This window comes from Puma concolor, chromosome C1, assembly GCF_028749965.1.
Source record: "Puma concolor isolate L17-30 chromosome C1, mPumCon1.1.hap2, whole genome shotgun sequence".
Taxonomy (NCBI): domain Eukaryota; kingdom Metazoa; phylum Chordata; class Mammalia; order Carnivora; family Felidae; genus Puma; species Puma concolor.
The window spans coordinates 83,713,166-83,725,788 of NC_141674.1; the positions used below are offsets into that span (position 1 = coordinate 83,713,166).

At 35.3% G+C, this 12,623-nt stretch overlaps 1 protein-coding gene across 2 annotated transcripts in view; it reads right to left on the bottom strand.

Moving 5' to 3' along the window:
* The window catches only part of DPYD (dihydropyrimidine dehydrogenase), an 878,551-nt gene that overhangs the window by 725,743 nt on the left and 140,185 nt on the right, over positions 1-12,623 (bottom strand). The gene's annotated exons all lie outside the window — the stretch shown is intronic.

Sequence of the window (12,623 nt, forward strand, 5' to 3'; positions counted from 1 at the left end):
TATATGCACATAAATAATACCTAAATTCAGGAAGAAAATCAATCCTTCCCTATCATTTCACAGATCTCCCAGTAGGATACTTTGTATAGGCAGTGAACATATTTGAAAGCATTACTTAATAAGTCATAATTGCACCTTTATATAACGTAAAATGGAATAAGTGAGACTTTTATCCTAAATAATGAAACAGATCATAATGACAACACTTTGGGAAGAAAGAAGTTTCAAGATGCTATATCATAACTGCTAACTTAAATTGTCATCCTGAATTTCTAGTCTTCATTTAGAATAGTATTCCATGGCAAGGTTCCCCTGCTAGTCTATAATACATGAAGAAGAAGAAACAGGTCTATTTACAAGATTCAACCTACCCTTAGGCAGAGAAGTACAAAACACTTTAAAGAACAACTCTTGCCAAAGAGTACAAGTCTAAGATACAAAATTCAAAATAATGATCCTTCTGTAATTTTTATGATGTCTTCCATTTAAAAAAACAAAACAAAACAAAAAACACTAAGCCTTAGGGGAAATTCTAAACCAACAGAATTCTGTTAAGTAAAGCTACAGTAAGAAGAGTACTTTTAAATATAGAGTTAATGATTCTCAAAAGTTTTTTTTTCTGAAAATAGAAGATATTTATATGTAAATGTTAAACTACAAGTGTGTGTTAATATCGATGTTACCATTATCAATAGTATTTGCAGAAAGTCCACTCTGCCACTGACCACTATTGGTCACCTGTGAACACACCTGAGATACAAAGTTTAATAATAAATCTCCCTCTAGGAAAATTACACTGTAGTGGGTAAACAGACAATAACTGGTTGAAATAATAATCATAATACAATGTAACAACTACTGTATTGGTAATACGTTATAAATTTTCTTCAGAGGATACCAACAGTTCCTCTCATCCCTACATGTGCATGCTTCTTCTCTTATTAAGAGATGGAATCTGTTTTCACTTAAATCTGGACTCCTTATGTGACTGAGTGAGCAGCAAAATGGTGGCAGAAATGATGCTGAGCCCAGGCTTTAAAACACTTAGCACTTTCACTTTTGCTCTTTCAGAATCCATTAAGCTATGAGATACTAGTTTAGCCCACTGGAAGATGAGAGGTGTTGTGGAGAACAAAGGCACCTCAACCAATAGCTAGCACCAACCATCAGCCATATGAGTGAGACCATCTTGGTCATTCCAACACTTGTCTGAGCTCCCACATGACTGCATATGAGTGAGCCCAACCATATCAGTGAGCCCAAGCAAAACTTTCAGAACTATCCAGCTGAGTCCAATCAAATTAAATGTAAGAAACAGTAAACTGTTGTTGTTTTAGATCACTAAGTTTTGGAGTGGTTTGCTATGCAGCCCTGAATAACTGATATAAAGTAAGAAAAAAGTGATCCCAAGGCACATAGGCCTATAGAATTTAACATGATTTTCCCAAGAGTAATCAGCTAAAGAAGGACAAAAAGCCAACTCCCCCTGAATTCTCATCGAGGACTGAAGCAGAGTGCAAAGGCAAAAACACTCTGAGTGCAAAAACCTGTGGCTGAATAGGACTCAACTTAATCAATACAAGAGATGACCTAAGTTGGTGGTACACATTAGTCCTCTCATTCAGTAATAAATCCACAGTGATCCAGAATGTGCAAAGGTTCATGTAACAGCCCCAATTTGAGATATTCAAATCAATTTGCTAATTTTTCAGTATTAAATTTTTGAAAGTACTATCTGTATATTACATTTCAGAAACCAATAAATGGGGATATAGAAGCTGAGCCTCCCTTAGAAATGCTTTACCTGAGATATAGTTTAATGATACAGCTTCTGACTATACTGGGAGCATCAATCATTGAACAGCATTTCTTTCTTTTGTCAAACTGAATGATAAGCAATTATTCGCGTGGTTACTATTGATCAGTAGAATATACAAACTTGCAGGGTAAATTCTACTGTTTTAATTTCTGAAAAAAATGGTTTATGAATATGAATTTTAGGCTTTTCTTCCCAGAAAATAAATCATATTTTTAAGATGTTACAAAATTTTAAATAGCCCCATTTCTTTTTCTCTACTTTACTCTCACCTCCCACATTCTTTCTCAGCCCATGGGATCTCATGCTGGCCTGAGTTCCTTTTGCTATTTCACAATTTTCTCAATTCCCCAGAAAAGCAATATTTGAATAACAAAACGAATAACGCAAGTATGTCTTCTCAGATATACCCCCCGAAGGATTCCATGTCCCCAAATCACTCAACTCCTTTCCCAAATCAACACGCTCACTCTGAGTACAGCTGATCTCAGCTAGTTATTAGAAAGAAAGTTTAAACATAAAATGATTAACTTACATACAACTTTAAATCTCTGACAGACATAGAGATGGATGGTTTCGAAAAAGAAGAGAAGAAGGCCTTCAAGATGGGAAGGAAGAGGATCAAGTCGAAGATCAGAGAACCACACTGGCAACACAGAAGGGTGTGTGTAGGAGTCAGGGGCAGCTTCCGAGAAGGGACAAGGCTACGCAGGGTTCACATTAACAGGAATTTGGGACCTATGCTGTAAATCTTTCACCCACCTTTCTCAGGAAACCTTCAGTAATTTCTGCAGTGCTAACTAAAATTCCTAAGAGCGACTCTTTCTGGTGATGGAAAAAGTGATAAATCTGTCTCAAAGTTGATCGAGGCTCAAAATACACGCTACTCCTAAACTCAGCTGACTTTGGGATTATACTCTTTTTACACAGAAAAGTTGCCGCTAGAAGAGGTCACCCTTCTTGCATAAGAGGGAGAGCAGTGATACTAACATTTTTGTCTCTGAAAGCTCTTTCTTAAACATACTGAGAAGGATGGTACAATGCCCAGAGGGATTCTGCATCAGGGTACCCTGGAGAGAATGGATTTTCAACAGAATCTATACATTTCAAACAACAATACAATGTTTCCATGGAAGGCACAGAATATTCTGCAACAATGTGATTTATACGCCTCTCTTAGTTTTTTGACATTTGTTTCAGAGAAATTGCCTGAATACATTCCATTTTTCTGCAAAATGTGGATAACATATGTTGGAAAAGTAAAAAACAGTGTGATTATTTTCTGTGTTCTCCTATCATTTGGATATTATTTATTAGTCTCTTTACATCTTTTCTTTACTGTTCTTTAGAATTCTTCAAACGACTAGGCTCATATAAGGTTGCTTAACTTGGAAAAAGCAGAATTACTCCAGAGGACATTCTGCTGAGTTCAAAATATTCAATTAGAAAAAGAAAAGCAACAGATAAATTTAATCCCATCTACAATTATTACAGTAAATAATTTAGTAAAAGCTGCTATCAAACAGTTTCCACCTATCAAATTATTGTAATATATTTTATAAATAAGTAAGTTACTCCCTTGAACTTTTAGCTTCTTTACTAATGTCTATACATTCAGCCAGGAAACAGGCAGTTGGGTCATCCAAAGTGTCTAAATAAGAGTTTAATATGTAATATAAAAAATATTCAATACAACAGATAAGTTGTAGTCATAGTTTCTCAAGAGGCATCATTCACATTTTGTAAGGGACAGCTCTTCCTTTTTGTGGGACATCCGATATCTCTGATCCCCTCCTATTAAATGCCAAAGCATCAACCTATTATTGTGACAACGAAAAACGTTTCCTCACACTTCCAAATGTCCCCTGAGGAGTAATAACACCCCAGTCCCTCAGTTAAGAACTACTAGATTCACTTTATGATTCAGGAAGGAAAACATCTTTTATAAAACTAAAACCACTGAAACCTCTACTTAACTTGGAAACCATAATAATCTGCTTTTGCGACTGTAGCTTTAGCAGTACTATAACAAGTTTTATGGTCTAGTGTGTATTTATAGTATAGCTGTGCTAAACATTTTTGAAGTAGTGAGAAATTTGCATTTGCGATAATGCAGAAAGCTTACAGAAAAAACATGCTTAAGTCTAGTACCTACATCATGGTCTGCACATGAATCAATTGGCCCCAGGTACAGTTCTTTTTTACACTGAAAAATCCCCTTTCTTTTTAGAAAAAGAATATTTAAATGATAGTGAACAGACTAAGCTAATTCATCCCACTCGGTACACCACATTTGTGGACAAGAGAAAAACAAATATTTTAATAGATTTGTCTAAAGCTATTCTTATCACTGAAATTTGTACACTTGAATACTTAGCTACACCAATATTTTATTAGATCTTTCCTTTTTGTTAAATTGTGGGGAAAGAAAGAAATGGGAATACAGAGGAGTTAGTAATGGGATAAGAGGAAAAAAAATCTTCTCAATTCTCAGTTACTCTAGAAAACACAGTGTTCATAATATTTGGGGTTTAAGAATCTGATTTCAAAAAATATTTTTTTTATTTTTTTTAACGTTTATTTATTTTTGAGACAGAGAGAGACAGAGCATGAATGGGGGAGGGTCAGAGAGAGGGAGACACAGAATCTGAAACAGGCTCCAGGCTCTGAGCTGTCAGCACAGAGCCCGACGCGGGGCTCGAACTCACGGACCGCGAGATCATGACCCGAGCCGAAGTCAGCCGCTCAACCGACTGAGCCACCCAGACACCCCTCAAAAAATATTTTTTAAATGAGGGAACAGATGGGGGGCACCAGGGTGGCTCAGTCAGTTGAGTATCTGGCTTCGGCTCAGGTCATGATCTCATGGTTTGTGGGTTCGAGCCCCACATTGGGCTCTGTGCTGAAGGCTCAGAGCCTGGAGCCTGCTTTGGATTCTGGGTCTCCCTCTTTCTCTGCCCCTCTCCCTGCCTCTCTCTCTCAAATAGATAAACATTAAAAAAAAAACTGTTTTTAAAAATGAGAGAACAGATGCATGCTTTTTAATAGCTCTAAGTCAAAGAGAACCTTCCTCTGCGAACCTCTCTTAGAGTCATAATGCAGAATAAAGATGCTTCAATTAACGACTGTTTGTCATATGCCCATTAAATGCAAGGAAGGACTATATTGTAAGAAGACCTTAATCATAGGTACTTCCCTGACACCAGTTTAATCATATGACCTTGTCACTCTCCCAGAGAGGAAAAGAGAAAAATACTGCTACTGAAGTCTGTAGACTGCATTAGACCTTTCTTGTGCCAAATATTTTACATATATATTTCCTAACCTAGGTGTTACAACATTTCAGCATCATCTCCACTTCACCAATGATAAAACTGGGTCTTAATAATGTCAGACTATCCATAAGTGTCATTAAAACAATATAAAAAAATGATGATTAATGAGATATACAGAAAGGTCAGTTAAACTCATGCTTCTTTCAAATTCTTTAGAATTCGAAGTTACTATTGTTGGGTAACTTCAAAATGGGTAGCAGAAAAACATAAGGGAGAAAATATGTCCTATTTGTCATTTCCTATCTTCTCCAAAAAGACATTCAGCACCTGGAGGCAGCTTACTACATACTCATCATCACTCTCATTCATTCATTCATTCATTCATTCATTCAATAATGTATCTACGAGGGTGCCTGGGTGACTCAGTCAGTTAAGCATCCAAGTTCAGCTCAGGTCAGGATCTCACGGTTCATGGGTTTGAGCTCCGCATCGGGTTCTGTGCTGACAGCTCAGAGCCTGGAGCCTGTTTCAGATTCTGTGTCTTCTTCTCTCTCTGCCCCTTCCCCACTCACACTCTGTCTCTCAAAAATAAACATTAAAAATTTTTAAAACAAAATAAATGCATCTCTACCTACAACAAATTTCATCAAGTTATTTTGTTCTATCACACATCAATTTTCAAAATGGTAGAGGTATATAATTTACAGTGTTGGAATAACAAATATATAGCAACATTTAGTGAAAAAATGTTAACTCTACATCATATGTGTATCCTACTAATATGACATATAAAATTTTAGAAATTAAGTAGAATAAAAAATAAAGACCATATTGTGAATTACAGCAATCACAATAGATATTCCTACATAAATTTGACTTTCATTTATACAGATGAATCCTTGTCTTAGCAACTTCATTTTTTGACATAGTGAACAATTATAATTTCACATACATTCAACACTGTTGGGGCTTTTTATTTTTATTTTTTTGTTTGTTTGAGAGAGAGAGAGAGAGAGAGAGAGAGAGAGAGAGAGAGAGAGAGACTGATACCCAAGCAGGATCCACACTTAGCACGGAGCCCAATGCAGGGACTGGATCCCAGGACCCTGGGATCATGACCTGAGTCGGATGTTCAACCAACTGAGGCATCCAGGTGCCCCTTTTTTAAAAAAAAACTTAAATGTTTATTTTTGAGAGAGAGAGAGAGAGAGAGAGAGAGAGAGAGAGAGAGCGCATGAGCAGAGGAGGGGCAGAGAGAGGGAGACACAGAATCCAAAGCAGGCTCCAGGCTCTGCACTGTCAGCACAGAGCTCCAAGTGGGGCTCAAACTCACAAAGGGCAAGATTATGATATGAGCCAAACTCAGAGACTTAACTAGCATGGACCCTCTTTTTTAAATAACGAGCATATTATACACATTACCGTCATTATTTTATGTTTCAATGCTTAACTTTTATTTAACACATATATGATATTCAATATAGTATAAAATATGAGTTTCATACTCTGAGGAATTTAGTTACTAAAAATTATTGTTATGATATTATACTGATTACATGTCTCATTTTCTTGTACCATAGATATAATGAAATAGTATTGCTTATTCTAATAAATTACAATAAAAACTGATCCTTCTTTGTGTCACTATTGTTTTTTGAAGTCTCCTTATAAACTTACCCTATGAACAAGAATAATATGTCATCAAGACATGCTCCAATAAAGATATGGCAATTCTGGTAACATCTAAAACTTTTATTGTACTGTACAGATTAAAATTCACTCCCACAAATATCTCTTTTAATATACATACCAATTGTTACATAGATATTATTAACATCCCCATTTTATAGGTGAAAGTATGGAGGCTTAAGGAAGCTGTGTGTCTTGTGTCAAATCACGTCACTAAGGAAGTTAGATGCTATTCATTTTTCTTCAGTGCTTTTAATCACATTAAATGGATACCTGTATTCAACATATGGACTTAATTTTCTATGAAAATAAGATTCTAATTTCTCATCCCACACTCATCACAAATTGAATATATCCTTTCAATATACCAGGAAAAATCTATGTTTTAGTCTGTATATATTCATGATGTATATAGTAAACATCCTAATTATGAACATGACTTCCATAAATGGTAAGTCCTCACCTCAAGTCACTATAATCCTTTCTTAATACCAGTATAAAAAATTACTCTATATTATAAATTATGAAAAAGGTGTCAGAGAGATTCCAAACCAACAATGAGAGAAATATTAGAAGGAAAAGGGAAAGGTAGAAGGGAGAGGCAGAGAAACAGAAAACAAACATCCATCAATAGTCATATGAATTATTTGCTTAGTTACTACAAAAGTAATAATTACACTGTAACTCCATGGGAACAATGGTAATTTCACAGTAGCCCACGTTACTGTTATCGTCCTATATCCTGATAACTGTGAAATTAATTTGTGGCACTACTGCAAGTGTCGGCCATAAGCTGTTCCCTTGGTAACAGTATTATGCTATCATAGAGAAGGAATGTTTGGCAGTAAAATGGGCAGCAGCAAGCTGATTATACAGGGAAAAGCTTCCATCTAAATACACATAGCATAGCAATCACGCTTGGAAAAACTACATGGCTTACCAAAAGAGTTCTCTGTTCACTGTCCATTATATGTTGACTGTAGTAGTTCAAGTGAATAACAAGTAATGATCAAATTACCAGCTTATATTTAGCCACAGGGCCTTCTTATCTTTAAAAAAAAATGCAAGGAGAGAGTACAAAAATGTAATATATTTATTTTTCTCTCTTTCTCGCTTCCTCCCCTGAAATTATTACTATGCCATTAGAAGTCACACACACACACACGCATGCACGCAGGTGCGTGCATGCACGCACACAGACACACACACCCACACACCCACACACACGCTTCATTGAAAACCATGCATGTAGCCAATAGCTAGGCAACCTGTAGGTATAAGCAAAGATATCAGGCATATTTTTAAAACAATTTTGCTTAAGGAAATTGCTTAAGAAGGAAGATGTTACATCTGCAGGCAACTACCTTCAAAGTCACAGAAGGAAAAGTTGAACATTTGGCCAAAAGGATAGTAGCTCAGCTTTCTACTTGTTCTTTTTTAGCATGAAATATTCAAGAGAGCATACACCAAACGGAAGAGCATAACTATATGACATCATAAGAAACCCTGAATTAGAAGTGTGTATTTATATTTAAAAAGCCATGTATTCCCAGGCTTTCTATGGTTTAACAACCTAGAGGCAGAGACCAGCTTCTCCCCCTCACCCCTTCTTTCATGACATCAGCCGGGCTGAGTATCATTCCAGGATGATCATGAATTCACTGGGCATACTGTTTAGATTAGCTAGTATTTATGTGTTTATGTTAAACCAGGCATCATAAGACTGGCACTATTTTGTCGTATTTCAGATAGAAAATTCAGATATGAACTCTTCAGAATTCAGTAAATCTTTGCTTTTAAATCTATTTTTGCTTTTGAAATGATCAAACCATAGAGTAATAATTGCATCTTAAGATTTATGATAAGCTTTTTATGTAAGTAATAATTTTGTTACACATTCAATGCAAGGTTAATAGTTACTTGAAGGTTTTTTATTTGGCACCAATTCCTGTCAACCAAAACAACTAACCTCAGGGACTATTTAATAGATTCTGACAAGTTTAGAAGAAGAGTTAAATCACAGCCAGATATTTATTGATCTTAGCTGGTTCCTATCCATCAATCCATTTTCCCCCAAGTACCTGGCACATAGTAGGCTTTTAATATTTGCTGAATAATTGAATAAATATTTTCAAAATTCTTATTTGAGCATATTCCCAGTAAGGACATAGTCCTAACCTATATTTAGAGTCCTACTCTGACATCGACTTCTTCAGGATTATTTTCCTAACTTAGATTTCTGGATATTCTCTCTTCAATGGTCTTGGAAAAGACCACTAAGAATGTGATTTACAGGATATTATTTTCTTTTATTTCTATGACTAAACCACACACAGACTAACCAGAAACTAAGCTTTTAAAAAACCATGATTTAAGAGAATTCTCTATGACAATAAGATGCATGGTTAAATAATTTTGCTATTATGAATTTATTGCTTACTTGGTGTATGACCATGAACAAGTTTGTTAACCAATTTGAATCTCAGTGTCTTCATACATAAAATGGTTATAATAACAGTACCTGTCTCACGGGATTGTTATTGGAAAGAAACAAGATAATCCGTGCAAAGTATTTGCTTTTGCAAAGTATTGGAAAAAAAGATATCATTATTTAACAATATTTGTTATTGCTATAATTTATTAAATAAATAGATTAAAGGTACTTAAGACTTATTTACTTCAGTGATTAAATTTTTTACCTGCCATATAATGTAGGTTACATATGTTCAAAAACCTCTGCTAAATCATTTATGTACTAGGAAGTAAAGGAGATATTTTTAAAGGATAGACTTTGCTGTCAGAGAAAAGTATAAGTTTCAGTTTTGTCATTTAAGAGAGTTCCCATCTACAAATTATTAAAAATTCTGAATCTTAATTTTCCATCTGTAAAAAAACAACAGAGATTAACAGTGTCTATTTGCTTTTATTATCATTAATATGAAATTCATATTCCTTCCCATGGCCAACAGACCCTATCTTGCCTCAGAACTCATCTTCCTCCATGAAGCTTCACCCATGTTGCCTTCATCAGAGTCCTCAAACATGCCCAGCTTGTTCCCCTGTCAAGGTAGGCCTGAAACTTCATGCACTTTACCACAGTGGTATACTTCCCCTCACCCACGAAAAGAAAGCAACATGGAAGTGCAGAGGATTTATGCAATGATTAGTCAAACACATTTCATCAACTAAGAATAACAGGTTAACATGAAGTTTGTAACTTTGAATAACTTGAGTCTTTCTTAGGTAACTCTAATGATTATCCTAGCCTTGCAATATAATGTGGCCCTGATCTGTGTAACCAATCAGCAAATTCTCAAGGAAGTTACTGAGTATATGACAAGTAATTTCTAAAGGCACATTTATATGCACATGAATAAGATCTCATCCTAAAAAAAAGAAAAAAATCACCTTCTCAAAGTCCATGTTAGTTATCTGAAATAACAAAGGTGAAGCACAAACTATGTCATCCATCATAACATGAAATAAACATGTGTTGCTACACTGTGATTTTGGTCTTTATCCCGGTCTGACCCATTTCTTGAGATTGTTACCTCAAGATGCTCTCCCATGGAGTTTGCACTGAGTATATTTTAATCCAGTTTCTTAAAAATCCATCACAAATTACTAGGGTCTCAATGACTTATCAAAACTCATGTTTCAAAAATGATACCTAAGAAACATAATATTCAGTAAGTGAGAATAAAGTATTTTATACCTGCAGTGTGGAATTGTTCCATTGGAGGAAAGCAAGAAAAAAATAAATAAAAGTCCACATGCCAAGACCAGAACCTTGTGGTCAACCTAAAGTGTATTTTCCTTCTTAATTTACTAATTCAAACATCCCATGCTTCCAATGTGGATTTCTTAGCCACCCATTTTGCTTGCTCAGTTCCCCCATTAGTCTGGGGGAGCACTGGTCTTCATGCTCTTCAAGACCTCTGCTATATTCTGTGTTCCAAAGTAGTTAAATTGAATACACAAGAACTAGACTATCTAATGGTTCAAATTGCTGATCTGTTATTTATTATCTGTATAATCTTATGCATGGTTCTAACTGTGTTAAGAATAACACCTGATATTTAAGTAATAATAAAGCCTACATCATAGGACTGTCACAAGAATTGAGTAAACAAATGATAAGTATTTAGAAGAGTTCTTGGCATATGATAAGTAATAAATTATAGCCATTATTATTATTACTATTATTATTATTTCTTCCAATTTTTCTTTATCCATTCAGCCATCCCTGTTTTTACTTGGCTTAAACTCTATTTTTAATCAATTCAAAAAACTTTTTGTAAAAATGCCTAGACCCTTGTTACTTAGATCTTCCATCATGCCTCTCTTAGAAAATTCATACTCTGGATGAAAACACCCACGTTCACAGAGAAAACCCTACATACATACAAAAAAAAAAAAAAAAAAAAAAAAAAAAAAAAAAAGGCCCAGCATAATGATATAGCCAGTGTTACTGATCAGGTGAGCTGTCATGAATCCACATCAAGGAAACATATTTCTTTACTTAACCTTCTACTATTCCATTCCATTCCAGCACTATTAAACCTTCATCTTTCCTTATGATTTCCAAGCTATTCCTGTTCCATTCATTTATCTTCAGCAGTTTCCCTTCTTTCTTATTTTTGTGAAAAATAAAAACCTTTAGGTGGTGTTCCCTAACAGGGCTGTTACCACTTCTCTAAACCTATTTCTAATGATTGATCACTATCTTTTCTTCTGTGCTTCTGACCCTATTCTTATCAAAGTGGAATTCCCACAAATGGAACTGGATTCCACTTCTTACCATCTCTAAAGTCACATGCTTTCAATATTTACTTCTTTTATTTATTAGCATCTAATTATTTTAGGTTATTCCAATATCTGATAACATTGCTCCCTGAATTTTCCCTCTCCTTCCTCCTGTGGATAGCCAAAAAATCAAAAGAAGTTTGTTGTCTATACTCATTGTGCCTATTTCCTTCCTGTCCATTGATTTATTCATATATTGCACAATCTAGCTTCAGCTCCTACTTCTCCATGGATATGGCTCATGTCAATTATGTCCATGCCATTCAATCCAGAGAATATTTGTTCAAATCTCTTATTTAATCTCTCAGAAGAACTCAATAAAATTGGTTCCTCCCCATCTTAAAACATTCTTTTCTTTCACTTTAAAAACTTTCTATTTTTAGGGGGCGCCTGGGTGGCACAGTCGGTTAAGCGTCCAACTTCAGCCAGGTCACGATCTCGCGGTCCGTGAGTTCGAGCCCCGCGTCAGGCTCTGGGCTGATGGCTCGGAGCCTGGAGCCTGTTTCTGATTCTGTGTCTCCCTCTCTCTCTGCCCCTCCCCCGTTCATGCTCTGTCTCTCTCTGTCCCAAAAATAAATAAAAACGTGGAAAAAAAAAAAAAAAAAAAAAAAAAAAACTTTCTATTTTTAGATAGAATGGTGGGTGGGGAGATGGGTGAAATAAAGAGGATTAAGAGTACACTTATGCTGATGAGCACTGAGAAATGTACAGAATTGTATAGAATTGTCGAATCATTATATTGTTATCATTATACTATACACCTGAAATATGAGTATTAATTTATGAGTATTAGCATACTCTATATGCTAATTATACTTGAATTTTTAAAAATCTATTTTCCCAATGCTTATTTGTCCATTCCCCAGTCACCACTGTTTTTACTTGTGTTTTCCCATTCTTTTCCTAAATGATTGTTAAATATTGGAGCATGCTCTTTTCATTTACTGTGCTCTTTTCTTTGTTCCATTTCACAGTCATTTTCATGCCTTCAATTACGTCTCCATACCTATCTAATTGGTCCAGCATTCTCAGATTTC